The 15890-nt window shown below is 48.3% G+C and overlaps 1 protein-coding gene across 1 annotated transcript in view; it reads left to right on the top strand.

The window, feature by feature from the left end:
• The first annotated feature begins 2247 nt into the window (after positions 1-2247).
• The window catches only part of LOC141182820 (uncharacterized), a 37244-nt gene continuing 23601 nt past the window's right edge, over positions 2248-15890 (top strand). Inside the window, exon 1 of the mRNA XM_073660942.1 lies at positions 2248-2303. The gene's annotated coding sequence lies outside the window, so the exon portion shown is untranslated. The remainder of the gene's footprint in view (positions 2304-15890) is intronic.

Genomic DNA, 15890 nt, shown 5'->3' with positions numbered 1-15890 from the left:
GGTCACATGACTGTGACATCACACAGGTCCTGTATGCACAGTAAAGCTCTGTACACGTGACTGGGACAGCACACAGGACCTATACACACAGCTGACTGATCACATGACTGTGACATCAGCAAGGTCCTGTCAGTATGTGGCTGTCTGTGCACAGCATATATAAACCCTGCTTAATTTGAGACAGGTGTGTTCGGTGTGAGACCTGTTCCCCATGTGTGTGGGATACCGGGATACCGTGAAGCCTGGCAGCCTGAAAGGTCAAGACTTGATCCTGTGTGGATGCTAGTGGCCTTGGAAGGCAGCGGCTTTGAAGTGAAGCCTGGTACCTGAAAGGTCGAGCCTGGATCCTGTGCGGATGTCAGTGGCCTTTGAGGGAGAGCCGGCTTGAGTAAGAGTCCTGAAAGGCAGAGCCTGGATCCTGTGTGGATGTCAGTGGCCTTTGAGGGAACGACGGCTGGACACCCCTACCTGGGAAGCCGCAGAGCCACAGTGGTGGCAGAGTAACGGACTGAGACAGCTATACCCGGCAAAGGTAATACCCGGTGCTATATGGACATTGTGATATGAACATTGCTACTTTATTACCTTGCCGTAAGCTGTACCCTGGAGCAAGTGGGCCGGTGTGCCACTTGGCTCATGAATTGTTTATGTGTGTAAACCTGCCGGTGGCGGACTAAGATGAACTGTGTGTGAACAGCGGTTTATGAAGTGCCATAATAAACTGCAACACTGTGTGAAAAACGTAAAGACATTGCACATGTGCATTGATTGACGCAGCGAAGCGAGTTACCCCCAGTATGATGACGAGCGCTGCCTTACAATATGTATATATTCTGTACTGTGTGTATATAGAGTCAGTATGTATATATTCTGTACTGTATGTGTATAGGGTCAATATGTATATCTTCTGTACTGTATGTGTATAGGGTCAATATGTATATCTTCTGTACTGTATGTGTATAGGGTCAGTATGTATATATTCTGTACTGTGTGTATATAGGGTTAGTATGTATATATTCTGTACTGTATGTGTACATTTATAAAGATACGTGATATTGTGATCGTACACACACACACGGCTCCGCTCCGTACGCCTCGTACACACGCGGCTCCGCTCCGTACGCCTCGTACACACGCGGCTCCGCTCCGTACGCCTCGTACACACGCGGCCCCGCTCCGTACGCCTCGTACACACGCGGCTCCGCTCCGTACGCCTCGTACACACGCGGCTCCGCTCCGTACGCCTCGTACACACGCGGCTCCGCTCCGTACGCCTCGTACACACGCGGCCCCGCTCCGTACGCCTCGTACACACGCGGCTCCGCTCCGTACGCCTCGTACACACGCGGCTCCGCTCCGTACGCCTCGTACACACGCGGCTTCGCTCCGTACGCCTCGTACACACGCGGCTTCGCTCCGTACGCCTCGTACACACGCGGCTTCGCTCCGTACGCCTCGTACACACGCGGCTTCGCTCCGTACGCCTCGTACACACGCGGCTTCGCTCCGTACGCCTCGTACACACGCGGCTTCGCTCCGTACGCCTCGTACACACGCGGCTTCGCTCCGTACGCCTCGTACACACGCGGCTTCGCTCCGTACGCCTCGTACACACGCGGCTTCGCTCCGTACGCCTCGTACACACGCGGCTTCGCTCCGTACGCCTCGTACACACGGCTTCGCTCCGTACGCCTCGTACACACGGCTTCGCTCCGTACGTACACGGCTTCGCTCCGTACGCCTCGTACACACGGCTTCGCTCCGTACACACGCGCGCGGCTCCGCTCCGTACGCCTCGTACACACGCGGCTTCGCTCCGTACGCCTCGTACACACGCGGCTTCGCTCCGTACGCCTCGTACACGCGGCTTCGCTCCGTACGCCTCGTACACACGGCTTCGCTCCGTACGCCTCGTACACACGGCTTCGCTCCGTACGCCTCGTACACACGGCTTCGCTCCGTACACACGCGCGCGGCTCCGCTCCGTACACCTCGTACACGCGCGCGGCTCCGCTCCGTACACCTCGTACACACGCGGCTCTGCTCCATACACCTCGTACACACGCGGCTCTGCTCCATACACCTCGTACACACGCGGCTCTGCTACATCCACACTGTAAACCCCTCCTGACCCCACACATAAACTTCAGCTCATCCAGCACCATGACAACCAGCACAGCAGAGTCCTGCATCCACTGAGGCCCCTGATCATGTGACCCCTGACTCCTCCCCTCCTGTGACCTCATCACAGCTCCTGTGCTCACAGAGCAGCCATATATGTGGTGGCGGCTCTGCAGGTGGAGGTATGTGGAGACCCCCATTACTGGGCGCAGGGGGCATTAACCCCTTCAGCACGGAGACTCTTTTGGGGTCTTGTGTTGCCCCTTTATAAGAATCATAAGGTTTTTGTTCTGTTTCCTGTAATAGATACATACGACCCAACTATGGAGACAGGAAGGGAGGAAACGTATTGTTCTCATAGTACAGGACCCCTTTACTGGCCCCACAGTGTAATGCCCCCATTATGCCCCTTATGCAGGATGTATGATGCCCCCACACAGTGTAATGCCCCCATTATGCCCCTTATGCAGGATGTATGATGCCCCCACACAGTGTAATGCCCCCATTATGCCCCTTATGCAGGATGTATGATGCCCCCACAGTGTAATGCCCCCATTATACCCCTTATGCAGGATGTATGATGCCCCCACACAGTGTAATGCCCCCATTATACCCCTAATGCAGGATGTATGATGCCCCCACACAGTGTAATGCCCCTTATGCAGGATGTATGATGCCCCCATTATGCCCCTTATGCAGGATGTATGATGCCCCCACACAGTGTAATGCCCCCATTATGCCCCTTATGCAGGATGTATGATGCCCCCACAGTGTAATGCCCCCATTATACCCCTTATGCAGGATGTATGATGCCCCCATTATACCCCTAATGCAGGATGTATGATGCCCCCACACAGTGTAATGCCCCTTATGCAGGATGTATGATGCCCCCACACAGTGTAATGCCCCCATTATGCCTCTTATGCAGGATGTATGATGCCCCCCACAGTGTAATGCCCCCATTATACCCCTAATGCAGGATGTATGATGCCCCCACACAGTGTAATGCCCCTTATGCAGGATGTATGATGCCCCCACACAGTGTAATGCCCCCATTATGCCTCTTATGCAGGATGTATGATGCCCCCATTATGCCTCTTATGCAGGATGTATGATGCCCCCACACAGTGTAATGCTCCCATTATGCCCCTTATGCAGGATGCATGATGCCCCCACACAGTGTAATGCTCCCATTATGCCCCTTATGCAGGATGTATGATGCCCCCACACAGTGTAATGCCCCCATTATGCCCCTTATGCAGGATGTATGATGCCCCCACACAGTGTAATGCCCCCATTATGCCCCTTATGCAGGATGTATGATGCCCCCACACAGTGTAATGCCCCCATTATGCCCCTTATGCAGGATGTATGATGCCCCCACACAGTGTAATGCCCCCATTATGCCCCTTATGCAGGATGTATGATGCCCTCATTATGCCTCTTATGCAGGATGTATGATGCCCCACACAGTGTAATGCCCCCACTATGCCCCTTATGCAGTATGTATGATGCCCCCACACAGTGTAATGCCCCCATAATGCCCCTTATGCAATATGTATGATGCCCCCATTATGCCCCTTATGCAGGATGTATGATGCCCCCACACAGTGTAATGCCCCTATTATGCCCCTTATGCAGTATGTATGATGCCCCCACACAGTGTAATGCCCCCATTATGCCTCTTATGCAGGATGTATGATGCCCCCACACAGTGTAATGCCCCCATTATGCCCCTTATGCAGGATGTATGATGCCCCCACACAGTGTAATGCCCCCATTTTGCCCCTTATGCAGGATGTATGATGCTCCCACAGTGTAATGCCCCCATTATGCCTCTTATGCTGGATGTATGATGCCCCCCACAGTGTAATGTCCCCATTATGCCTCTTATGCAGGATAATGTTCCCACAGTACCACCTGAGGTTGGAATAAACTTTCTGGAAAATGATCTTCCCTTTGCCTGCTCCCCTACATGTAGACCCTCAAGCATGTATACTTGCATGTAGGGGAGCAGGCCTTACTAGATAACGAGGCTTTGTACAGTAATATACCGCATGAGGATGGTATCAGAGGAGTAAGACGTTTCTTGAAATCGAGATCAATAGAGTGTAGCAGACATAATGACTTCATAGAGGATCTTCTAAAATTCACTTTTACTCATAACTTCTTCTTTTTTGACATGAAGTACTTCCCCCGAGTTCAGCGGTACTGTGATGGGGAGCCTCTGTGCCCCCTCATATGCTAACCTATTCCTGGGCTAGTGTGCGGAAACCACAATATTCATAATGATCATAAGTGGTGGCATCCATATACTGGGACATAGTATAGATATATTGATGACATTCTTGCTCGGGGACGAGTGAAAAGTTTCTTGAATTTGTCAGGGAACTCAACATCAATAGAGTGGGCCTTAGATTTACATCAGAGGTTAATTTTTACCAGTTGCCTTTCCTGGATGTTCTAAATAAGATATAGCGGGATGGGACACTTATCTACAAAAAACTTACAAGCACTAGTAAACTATTGAAGTGGGATAGCCACCACCCCACCCCCCTAAAAAAAAAAAAAAAAAAAAAAAAATCAAAGCCAACAATATCCATGGGCCAATTTTTATGGTTGAGAAGAAACTGCTCTGTCACAGATTTTAATATACGGGCAATAGACATGAACACCAGATTCATGGAACAAGGGTACAGACACTCCTTCATACCTAACCAAGAGACCAAGAAAAAGATGGGATAACACGAGTAATAGGATCTTAGGACAATCGGAGTGACCATATCTTTAATATCCTCAGAAAACACTAGGGTGTTCTTGTAGTCAACCCGGATCTGGGAGTGCCGTGTGATCTACTCCCACAATAACTTTCAGAAAGAGTCGGTCAATTAGGGACCGTTTAGTTTACAATTCTGAGCAGCCAATCACAGCATTTCTCACTGTTTCTGGCAATCAGATTGTCGGAAACAGTGATGTGCCGCCTGGGATCGGTGCTCATAAGAGCATCAATCCTAGGCTGTTGCTAAGAGACCCCAGCCCTCTCCCCAATCCGCTATGATCGATGTGATCGCCAATCACATTGATCGCACCGATCATAGCGCCACCACGCGGTGACTGGCTTGTGAACAACCTGTCACCGCCCCATGACCCCTTGTGATGTCAGCAGAGGCCTCAGACAGCTCTGATTGGAGCGATCGATGATGACATCGATCGCTCCAATCAGAGTACCTGAACACAGGTGACAAGGCGGTCACAGGGCGGTGACCGACTTGTCATCTGCCTGCCACCTCCCTGTGACCCCATGTGATGCTGCCCAGGCCCCAGCCATCTCTGATTGGTGTGATCGATGTCATCATCGATCGCACCAATCAGAGTTCCTGATCGGGAGGTGACTGGCCTGTGACCTGGCTGCCACCACCCTATCATTCCCCCTGTGACCGCCCTGCAGTTCCTCACACTTGGTGAGGATTTCTAAGGAGCGGTTACGTTTGATCACCTCTGTGCTGGGCCTTGTGTTGCCACAGAAGCACCTGTGACACCACAAGACCTTCTCACCTGCTCCAGTCGCTGCTGCTCTGGCGTCCTGCTGCGGTCTCCTGGGTCTCCTGCTCCGTGTCCTGCTGCTGCAGATCTTACTCGTGGACCTGCTGCTGAAAGAAGAACAGAGAAGACTTTGGTAAGTCCATCTCTGTTCTCCCCTCATCCACCCCAAACCCCTCCTTTTTACCCACCCTGCCCCCAGTTTGTTTTTTTTGTGCGTCCTGCAGCGGCCGAGCGCTGACCAGTGACTACGTCACTGATCAACGTCCAAGCTCGCTGCATTTCACGACTTTATTTCATTCCTGTCAATTCTTTCTCCTCCCCCCTCTCTTTGCACCACCTCTGTGCGTACATCCAGCAGCCACCGAGAGTTTATCGGTGACGCAAATCACCGATCAGCACTCGTGCTTGCTACTTTACCTTTTTTTTCAACGAACCTTTTTTTTTTCTAGAGGGCGGTCACGCTCTCCGATTGTGCGCTGTGCTGGGCCATAGAAGCCTGTGACACTACAATCGATTCTCCTGCTCCAGAAGACATCTTACAGAAGACATCTGATAGACGACATCTGAAAGACAACAACTGTAAGTAGGATTTTTTGATCCCTCCTCATCCACCCCTCTCCCCCTTCCCATATCCCTTTCTGCCTCCAAGTGCTGATCATCACTTCATCGCTCGACTGTTGTCCGTTTTTCTTTTTTTTTGCGCTTTGTGCAGCGGCCGAGCGCTGATCAGTGACCACAGATCTTATTCCATTCGCATACCTTTTTGCAGTCCAGTGAGTGTCAGTCACAAATAGCCAAGGATCACTAATCAGCAGGTGCTCTGCCCAAAGAAAGATTTTTCCTTTGATATCCTGTTAGCAGATAGAAGGTGGCACTCCAGCAAGCGATTGAATATGAAGATCCTTTTATGCTTTACAATTTTAAAACATGGAGCCGGGAAAGCGGGAGTCCTTCAGGTGCTGCTGAACCGCCACTCAGACGCCCCAGGAGAAAAGATGAACCAGCACCCTCCCCCCACTACTGACCCCGTGTGGACCTCGCCCCCCCCAAAATTATGAGCCACTGATTCCTGATTTTTTCGCAGAATCAGGAATCAAGTTTGACATCACCGGCCTCACAGAACTAGACTTTTTCAAAGTCTTTTTCTCTGAGGATCTTGTAAACCTCATGGTGGGCCAAACTAATTTATACACTCATCAATTTTTGGAACAAAACCCCTCTTCATCATTTTCTAACTGGTCTCCTGTACACGCAGTAGAAATAATGAAGTTTTGGGGCCTGGTCCTTCATATGGGATCCTGAAGAAGCCAGAACTTTGGCAATATTGGAGTGTTGACGTTTTGCATAACACTCCAGTGTTCCAAATGGTCATGACCCGGAAATGTTTTCAGGCCATCCACAAGTTCTTGCATTACAACGATAATGCAAGGTGTCCTGAACGCGATGACCCGAACTTTGATCATCCTTTCAAAGTTCGGCCGGTCATCGACCACTTCAACAACAAGTTTGCTGAAGTGTACGTGCTCCAAAGGGATATCTGCATGGATGAGTCCTTAATGGCTTTTATGGTGCGGCTTGGATTCCGGCAGTGCCTGCCCAATAAGAAGGCCAGGTACGGAATCAAGCTGTATAAACTTTGTGAGAGTACCTCAGGGTACACTCACGAGTTTAGTTTATGAAGGGAAGGACTCCCGGATTAAATCCCCTGAATGCCCCCCTGTTCTGGAAGTGAGTGGGAAAATTGTGTGGGACTTGTTGCACACACCGCTGGATAAAGGTTATCACTTGTACTTGGATAACTTTTTTATACCAGTGTCCCTCTCTTCAAGTCCCTCTCTGCGCGACGTACCGCAGCCTGCAATACTGTCCGCAAAAATAGAGAGGCCTCCCAAAGACGCTAATTGGGTAGCTGCTCAGAAGGGGTGAGAGCAGAGCCCAATGTAGTGACCACCTTCTGGTAGTCAAGGACAAGAGGGATGTCCTTTTCTTGACCACTATACATGGTGATGGCAGCACCCTCAGCACTGTACAAGGTTCCACTACACAGGTCGTCAAACCAGACTGTGTAGCGGGGTACACCAAGTACATGGGGGGAGTTGATCTCTCTGATCAAGTCCTCCTGCCGTACAGTGCTTTGAGAAAGGCCAAGGTGTGGTACAAGAAGTTGGCCGTGCACATTGTACAGATGGCAATGCACAACGCTTTCCTTCTATCACAATGTGCAGGCCAGACTTCTACGTTGTACCTTCAGTTCCAGGAGGTAGTTATCAAGGCCCTGATATTTTGCAGTGGTGACGGAGCGGGCCCCAGTACTTCCGGAACTGAAGGTCCTCGAATTGTACCAGACCAGCATTTCCTAGGGCAGATGCCTCACAGCGGAAAAAAAGGTCACAAAAGAAGTGCCGAGTGTGTTTATAAAAGGTGAATACGCAAGGACACCATTTATCAATGTGACACCTGCCCCGACAAACCTGGCCTGTGCATGAAGGAATGCTTCAAAAGGTACCATACTGCCATGACTGCTAAATTAATTTCTGACGTATGACAACCTGACGAACACTACACAACTGACGTATGACACTACATTATAAGATTCACAAATCGGGTATCCGTTCCAAAAAGGGGGCACTTGTTGGCCATTTCCACTGTTTAGGCACATCAGGGGCTCTGAGAATGTGACATGATGCCCACAGACCATTCCATCAAAGTCTGCATTCCAAAGCATCACTCCTTCCCTTCCTAGCCCTGACGTGCACCCAAACAGTAGTTTTCTCCAACACATGGGATATCAGCGTACTCAGGAGGAATTGGACAACAGATTTTGAGGTCCACTTTCTCCTGGTACCCTTGGAAAAATTAAAAAATTTAGGCTAAAAGATCGTTTTTGTGGAAAAAAAAATTATTTTTTTTTCATGACTCTACGTCATAAACTTTTGCGAAACGCTTGGGGGTCCAAAGTGCTCACCACACTTCTAAATAAGTTCCTTAAGGGGTCTAGTTTCCAAAATGGGGTCACTTGTGGGGGGTTTCCACTGTTTAGGCACATGGGGTCCGCTGTTAATTTCAGATAATTTTGCATTGAAAACGTCAAATGGCTCTCCTTCCCTTCCAAGCCCTGCCGTGCTCCCAAACAATGGCTTTCCCCCACATATGGGGTATCAGCGTACTCAGGAGAAATTGCATAACAACTTTTGGTTTCCAATTTCTCCTGGTACGCTTGTAAAAATAAAAAAATTGGTTAAAGTAAAATTTTAGTGAAAAAAAGTTAAATGTTCATTTTTTTCCTTTCACGTTCAATTAATTGCTGTGAAGCACATAAAGGGTTAATAAACTTCTTGAATGTGGTTTTGAGCACCTTGAGGGGTGCAGTTTTTAGAATGGTGTCACTTTTGGATATTTTCTGTCATAAAGACCCCTCACAGTGACTTCAGATGTGACAGGGACCCCCAAAAAATGGTTTGTAAACTTTGTTGTAAAAATGAGAAATCGCTGGTCAACTTTTAACCCTTATAGCTCCCTAAAAAAAAAAAAAAAAAAAATTTGTTTCCAAAATTGTGCTGATGTAAAGTAGACATATGGGAAATGTTATTTATTAACTATTTTATGTGACATATCTCTCTGATGTAAAGGCATGAAATTCAAAGTTTGAAATTTTCAAAACTTTCCCCAAATTTCCATTTTTTTTTCACAAATAAACGCAAGTGATATCGAAGAAATTTTACCACTGTCATGAAGTAGAATATGTCACGAATAAACATTCTCGGAATCAGGGGGATCCTTTGAAGCGTTCCAGAGTTCTTACCTCATAAAGTGACAGTGGTCAGAATTGTAAAAATTGTCCTGGTCATTAACGTGGGGGGTAAAGGGGTTAAACTGAATGATTTGGGTCAAGCATTTGGGATATCCTTCCACAAGCTTCTCACAATATATCTGTCAGAATTTGGGCCCATTCCTCCTGACAAAACTGGTGTAACTGATCCAGGTTTGTAGGTCACCTTGCTCGCAGGCTTTTCAGCTTTGCCCATAAATTTTCTATAGGACTGAGATCAGGGCTTTGTGATGGCCACTCCAAAACATTGACTTTGTTATCCTTAATCCACTTTGTTACCATTTTGGCAGTATGCTTCGGGTCATTGTCCATTTGGAAGACCCTTTTTCGCCCAAGCTTTAACTTCCTGGCTAATGTCTTGAGATGTTGCTTCAGTATTGCCAAATAATATTCTTTTCTCATTATGCCATCTATTTTGTGAAGTGCATCAGTCCCTCCTGCAGCAAGACAACTCCACAACATGATGCTGTCACCCCCATGTTTTACAGTTGAGATGGTGTTCTTAGGCTTCCAAGCTTCTCCCTTTTTCCTCCAAATGTAACAATGGTAATTATGCCCAAAATTTTAGTTTAATCAAACCACAGGACATGCCTCCAAAAATTAAGGTCTTTGTTCCTGTGTGCATTTGCCAACATTAATCTGTTTTTTTTATGTTTCTTTTGGAGTAATGGCTTCTTCTTGGCAGAGTGGCCTTTCAGCCCATGTTGATACAGCACTCATTTCACTGTGGATATTGACACAATCTTACCAGCTTCCACCATCATCTTCACAAGGTCTCTTGCTTTTGTTCTTGGGTTGATATGCACATGTTGGACCAAAAGCACGTTCATCTCTGGGACACAGATCCCGTCTCCTTTCTGAGCGGTATGATTGCTGGACATTCCCATCTTGTTTGTACTTGCGTATAATTGTTTGTACAGATGAATGAGGCACCTTCAGGTATCTTGAAATTGGACCCAAGGATGAGCTGGACTTGTGCAAGTCCACAATTCTCTTCCTGGTATCTTGGCTGATTTCTTTAGACTTTCCCATGATGCTACACAAAGAAGCAGTGTGTGTTAGGTGTGCATTAAAATACATCCATACGTGTGTCTCTAAATAACTAAAATGTTGCCAAAAAACCTATCGGAAGCTTCCAAACACGTGATATGTGTAGTGTAAGCGTCTCTGCCTCCTGCGCGGCAGAGACGTCGATCCACTCATCACCGCGGCTATGGTTCGGCGTCCCCCGCTATTTCCTCTGGTCTCACCGCAGCGTCTTCCCAGGGTGCGTGCACCGCTCGCAGATCCCCGGGCACTGTACTCTTAAAGGGGCCGCGCTTTCCGTCTTAAAATGTCCCCGGCCAATGGCCGGAGGACTGCCCCTATTTAAAGCACCTCCTCAAAAATGGAGGTGCCTGTGCAAAGTTGTGGTTGGTGTTCTAAACACTCTTTCCAGCCCTCAGGTCCCAGTGCTGCCTGCCTGTCTATCAGCCGTGTCCGCCTGTCAGTCTGCCAGCCAAGCCTGCCCTTTTACCTGCATTGTCTATCAGCCGTGCTCATCTGTCGTGCCTCTTGGCTTTGGCCATCAGTCCCGTGGGCGTCGCCTGCTCTCACTGGAGGTCTGTCCCAGTGTGGCACCTGGTCCACCTTCGCGGCCCCTCCTTGGTTCACGGAGTCGATTAAGCCGCCGTGTAGCCAGGGTCCGTCCGGGTAGACACTTAGTTACGCCCCTCTGGTCCCTCCTCATATCTCAGCACAGAGGTTCCACCACCCGGACCCGTAACAATATGATCATATGGGCAGTCCAAAATTGTTTAAAGGCATAGTAATCTTAGTGTATGTAAACTTTTGATTTTGCAATAAGTAATAAATATGCCTTAAAACATTCTCTCTCTCATTATTCTGGCATTTGACAAATATTAAAAATTATGGTAATCCTAATTGACCTAAAACAGGAAAGGTTTATTCTGATTTAATTTCAGATATTGAGAAAAACATGCATACAGTGAAGGAAATAATTATTTGATCCCTTGCTGTTTTTGTAAGTTTGCCCACTGACAAAGACATGAACAGTCTGTAATTTTAAGGGTAGGTTAATTTTAACATTGAGAGATAGAATATCCAAAAAAATCACATTGTATAAATTAGATAAATTTATTTTCATTTTGTAGTGACAAATAAGTATTTGATTCCTCTTGCAAACAACACTTAGTACTTGGTGGCAAAACCCTTGTTGGCAAGCACAGCAGTCAGACTTTTTTTGTAGTTGATGATGAGGTTTGCTCATATGTAAGGAGGAATTTTGGTCCACTCCTCTTTGCAGATCATCTCTAAATCATTCAGATTTTGAGGCTGTCACTTGGCAACTCGGAGCGTCAACTCCCTCCATAAGTTCTCAATGAGATTAAGGTCTGGAGACTGGCTAGGCCACTCCATGGCCTTAATGTGCTTCTTTTTAAGCCACTCCTTTGTTGCCTTGGCTGTATGTTTTGGGTCATTGTCTTGATGGAAGACCCAGCCACGACCCATTTTTAATGTCCTGGCAGAGGGAAAGAGGTTGTCACTCAGGATTTTATGGCACATGGCTCCATCCATTCTCCCATTGATGCGGTGAAGTCGTCCTGTGCCCTTAGCAGAGAAACACCCCCAGAACATAATGTTTCCACCTCCATGCTTGACAGTGGGGACGGTGTTCTTTGGGTCATAGGTTGCATTTCTCTTCCTCCAAACACACCGAGTTGAGTTAATGCCAAAGAGCTCAATTTTTGTCTCATCTGACCACAGCACCTTCTCCCAATAACTCACAGAATCATCCAGGTGTTCATTGTGCCGGTTCGTCTGAAGTTTGCCATGTGCCTCCTTGAGCAGGGGGACCTTGCGGGCACTGCTAGATTTTAAACCTTTAAGGCGTAATGTGTTACCAATGATTTTCTTGGAGATCATTAACAAGTTCACCTGTGTAGTTTTAGGCTGATTTCTCACCTTCCTCATGATCAGGGATACCCCACAAGGTGAGATTTTGAATGGTGCCCCAGATAGATGTCGATTGACAGTCATTTTGTATTTCTTCGATTTTCTTACTATTGCACCAACAGTTGTCTCCTTCTCACCCAGCATCTTACTTACGGTTTTGTAGCCCATTCCAGCTTTCTGCAGGTCTATGATCTTGTCACTGACATCGTTAGAAAGCTCGTTGGTCTTGCCCATGTTGTAGAGTTTAGAGTCTGACTGATTAATTGAGTCCGTGGACAGGAGTCTTTTATACAGGTGACTATGTAAGGCCGCTGTCTTTAATGCAGGTAACGAGTTGATTAGGAGCGTCTAACTGGCCTGTAGGAGCCAGAACTCGTAATGATTTGTAGGGGATCAAATACTTATTTCTCACTGCAAAATGCAAATGAATTTATCTAATTTATACAATGTGATTTTCTTGACTTTTTTTTTTGGATATTCTATCTCTCAATGTTAAAATTAACCTACCCTTAAAATTATAGACTGTTCATTAGTGTTGAGCCACCCCCGTAGTGTTCGAGTTCGGTTCGTCGAACACCCGTGTGTTCGCCGAACTGTTCGTCGAACTGTTCGTCGAACACCTTCGAACACCGTTAAAACCAATGGCAGGCAAACAAAAACACATAGAAACACATAGAAAACACCTTCAAAGGTGTCCAAAAGCTGACAAACTGCTCAGAAGACACAACTAACACATGGAAAAGTGACAAGTACATATAGTCATGCGAAAAGAAAAGAGGTGGAGGAGTAAAAGGAGGGGGAGACACAGATATAGGCATGTCATGCCCTTCTAAAATCCAAAAAGTGAGAAGCTGACACGTTCAGTCCGCTCCTGCCCGTGCCACCTCCGTGTCGCCGGGTTTGTGCCAGAGCCGCGGTGAACCCTGACGGCCAGCCCCCCTCTCCCAATACTGGTGCCTGTCCGCTGGTGGGTCGAGCGAGCCCCCCTGTGGTGGAGGCAGCTCTAAGCTTTTTAATTTAAATTGTCTCTCTAATTTGAATAAATATACTTTAAATCCATTTACAAGGATCTATTGGAGGGCAAGTCTCGTGCCAGCAGCCGCGTAATTCCAGCTCCAGTAGCGTCCACTAAAGCTGCTGCAGTTAAAAAGCTTTTATAAGGATCGAGCTCGGCTGTCCACCGCAAGGCATCCTACTGCCAGTCCGTGCCCCTATGCCTTGGGGTGCCTCCTGATGCTCTGCACTGAGTATCCCGTGGTCCCGAAGCATTTCCTTTGAAAAAATGAAGTGTCCAAACTACAGGTGGTGTAGCTTGCTTAACAGCCGGGATAATCCGCTGACTAGCAGACCCTGCTACTAGGCACAAAGTATTTCCTGGGCTAGATGCAGTTAAAAATTTGTAATTAGATACTCTCGTTGGATGCTGAGAAAGCATTCCATAGAGTCTCCTGGCACGCCATATATGATTCTCTTAAAAAGCTTGGGGTAGGGGTCTAGGGGACCCTTTTATAGCCAAAATCACGGCCCTGTATCGCAATACGTCACCTAGGCTGAAGATAAATGGAACTGTAGCACCCTGAGGGCTCGGTTGCTACAGAGGTATTGCACCTCACCCAGAGGTGTGATATCTCACTCTCAGGTAAGGATGTAGTGTGGATCAGGACCCGACACCTGCATGCATTACACCACATTGCCGTGGGGCAGGGCGACCAATATGCCCCTGAGATGGGCACGACAGTCCCTGTCCCTGGCTGGAGTGGGGGGAGGGAACACTGAGGAAGGGGAACCCTGTAGTGCAGGAGCAGGGAGGAAGCAGTTCCTGGGTGCATTGAGAAGGGAGTATAAAAGGTGGGCACCATCTTAGTTCAGTGCAGAGAAGTCTGAGCAGAAGTGGCAGGGAGCAGGGGCTCTGCATGAGCTCTGCTCCGGAGGCGGGCCTAGTAACAGAGGCCCAGGCCTGGAAGAGGGAGAAGGAAGGAAGAGGAGCGGAGAAGGCTCCAGGAACGAGGAACGAAGGGATCTCAGGGGTGCGGACGGGCAAGTCGCCACCGCACGCCCGAATCCACCTGCGTGGAGGGGTCAGGCCAAAGGGGGAGACCGGTCCCCGAAACTAGTGGAGGCAGGAAACGACCCTCAGCTAGAAACAGGAGGCTGTGACATTTTATGTGGCGCAGCCCCTCGCTACACCCGCTAGGAAGGCACCACATAGGGTCAGGGAAACTGGCGCCAAGTTTACCAAGAGGAGGCCCGAGGCAGCCGGACAGAAGGGTTGGTAAGAAAGGCCAGACAAAGGACACACAAAGGGGGTCCTGTGAAGCACTCCAAAGTTATCTGGGAGTTGTCTGAGCCCCTCACCTGGTGAGCACAGTACGACGTGGGCAGCCGTTCCCTGCAGACGTGGTCTGGATAATAAGAACTGTGAGTAAAGGCCCTGGACTGCATCACTGACTCCGTGTCGTTACTGCTGCTGCCCTACAACATCACCCCCATCCTCCGCATACACTGCCCTGAGGCTATACTCCTCCCGTGGGGAGTTATGCTACGCTCTGCTGCACCCACAACACCAGCCTCAGCGGTCTGCCCTGGAGCGGCGGTTCACTCTGACCGCAATCCACGGGTGGCGTAGTCTGACATTTAAACATCAAAACCACATAAATAGTTCCGCCACTGGTTTGACCGCCCTGAGCCACGGAACCGGGTTGCCGCCACGGAGACTACAACCACCAGCATCCACCAAAAAGGGTCCGGCTCCGGGTGTCCCAAGGCCCAGGGGGCGCGTCAGAACATTTTCATCACCTTTCACAATCACCAATGGGACAAGGCAGGGATGTTCTCTGTCCCCTCTCTTATACATCCTAGTGACGGAGCACCTGCTCTCATCAATTCGCCATAACCCCAATATTAGGTGGATTGAGGTGGGAGGCACCAAGTACAAGTGCTCTCTATTTGCTGATGATGTCCTAGTATATATCACTCAATCACATATATCCATCCATGCTGTTATGGCTGAAATAGATCACTTTGTTACATGGTCAAATTTTAAAATCAATGCAGCGAAGTCTGAGGCCCTCGATGTCTCCCTCCCCAAATCCATATAGGATTCCATCCAGTCCAACTTTCCCTTTGCCTGGCCCTCACAGGGTATCAAATACTTAGGAATTCCTATTCATAGAGACCTCTCCCATCTATGTTATCTTAATTTTGGGCCCTTTATTGAACAACTCCATACAGACCACGGTTGGCAAGTTAGAACTGTAAGATTCACTACGTGAACCACTGGTGTTTTGTGGAAAAGCACATGTACACTGTGTTCCAAATTATTATGCAAAAAGTGTTTAGGAGTGATAAGGGAAGAATTTGTTTGTTTGTCAGTTAAACTCATTGATGGTGATGTGTGTCAGGGCTCTTTATATCACTGTAAGCAATTGCAGACACCTGTGCT

The sequence above is a fragment of the Phyllobates terribilis genome, unplaced genomic scaffold, assembly GCF_046119375.1.
Source record: "Phyllobates terribilis strain yellow unplaced genomic scaffold, ASM4611937v1 Scaffold_36__1_contigs__length_13169755, whole genome shotgun sequence".
NCBI lineage: Eukaryota > Metazoa > Chordata > Amphibia > Anura > Dendrobatidae > Phyllobates > Phyllobates terribilis.
Note: the sequence above shows the minus strand (reverse complement) of the source record. Positions and strands in the feature narration are given on the sequence as shown.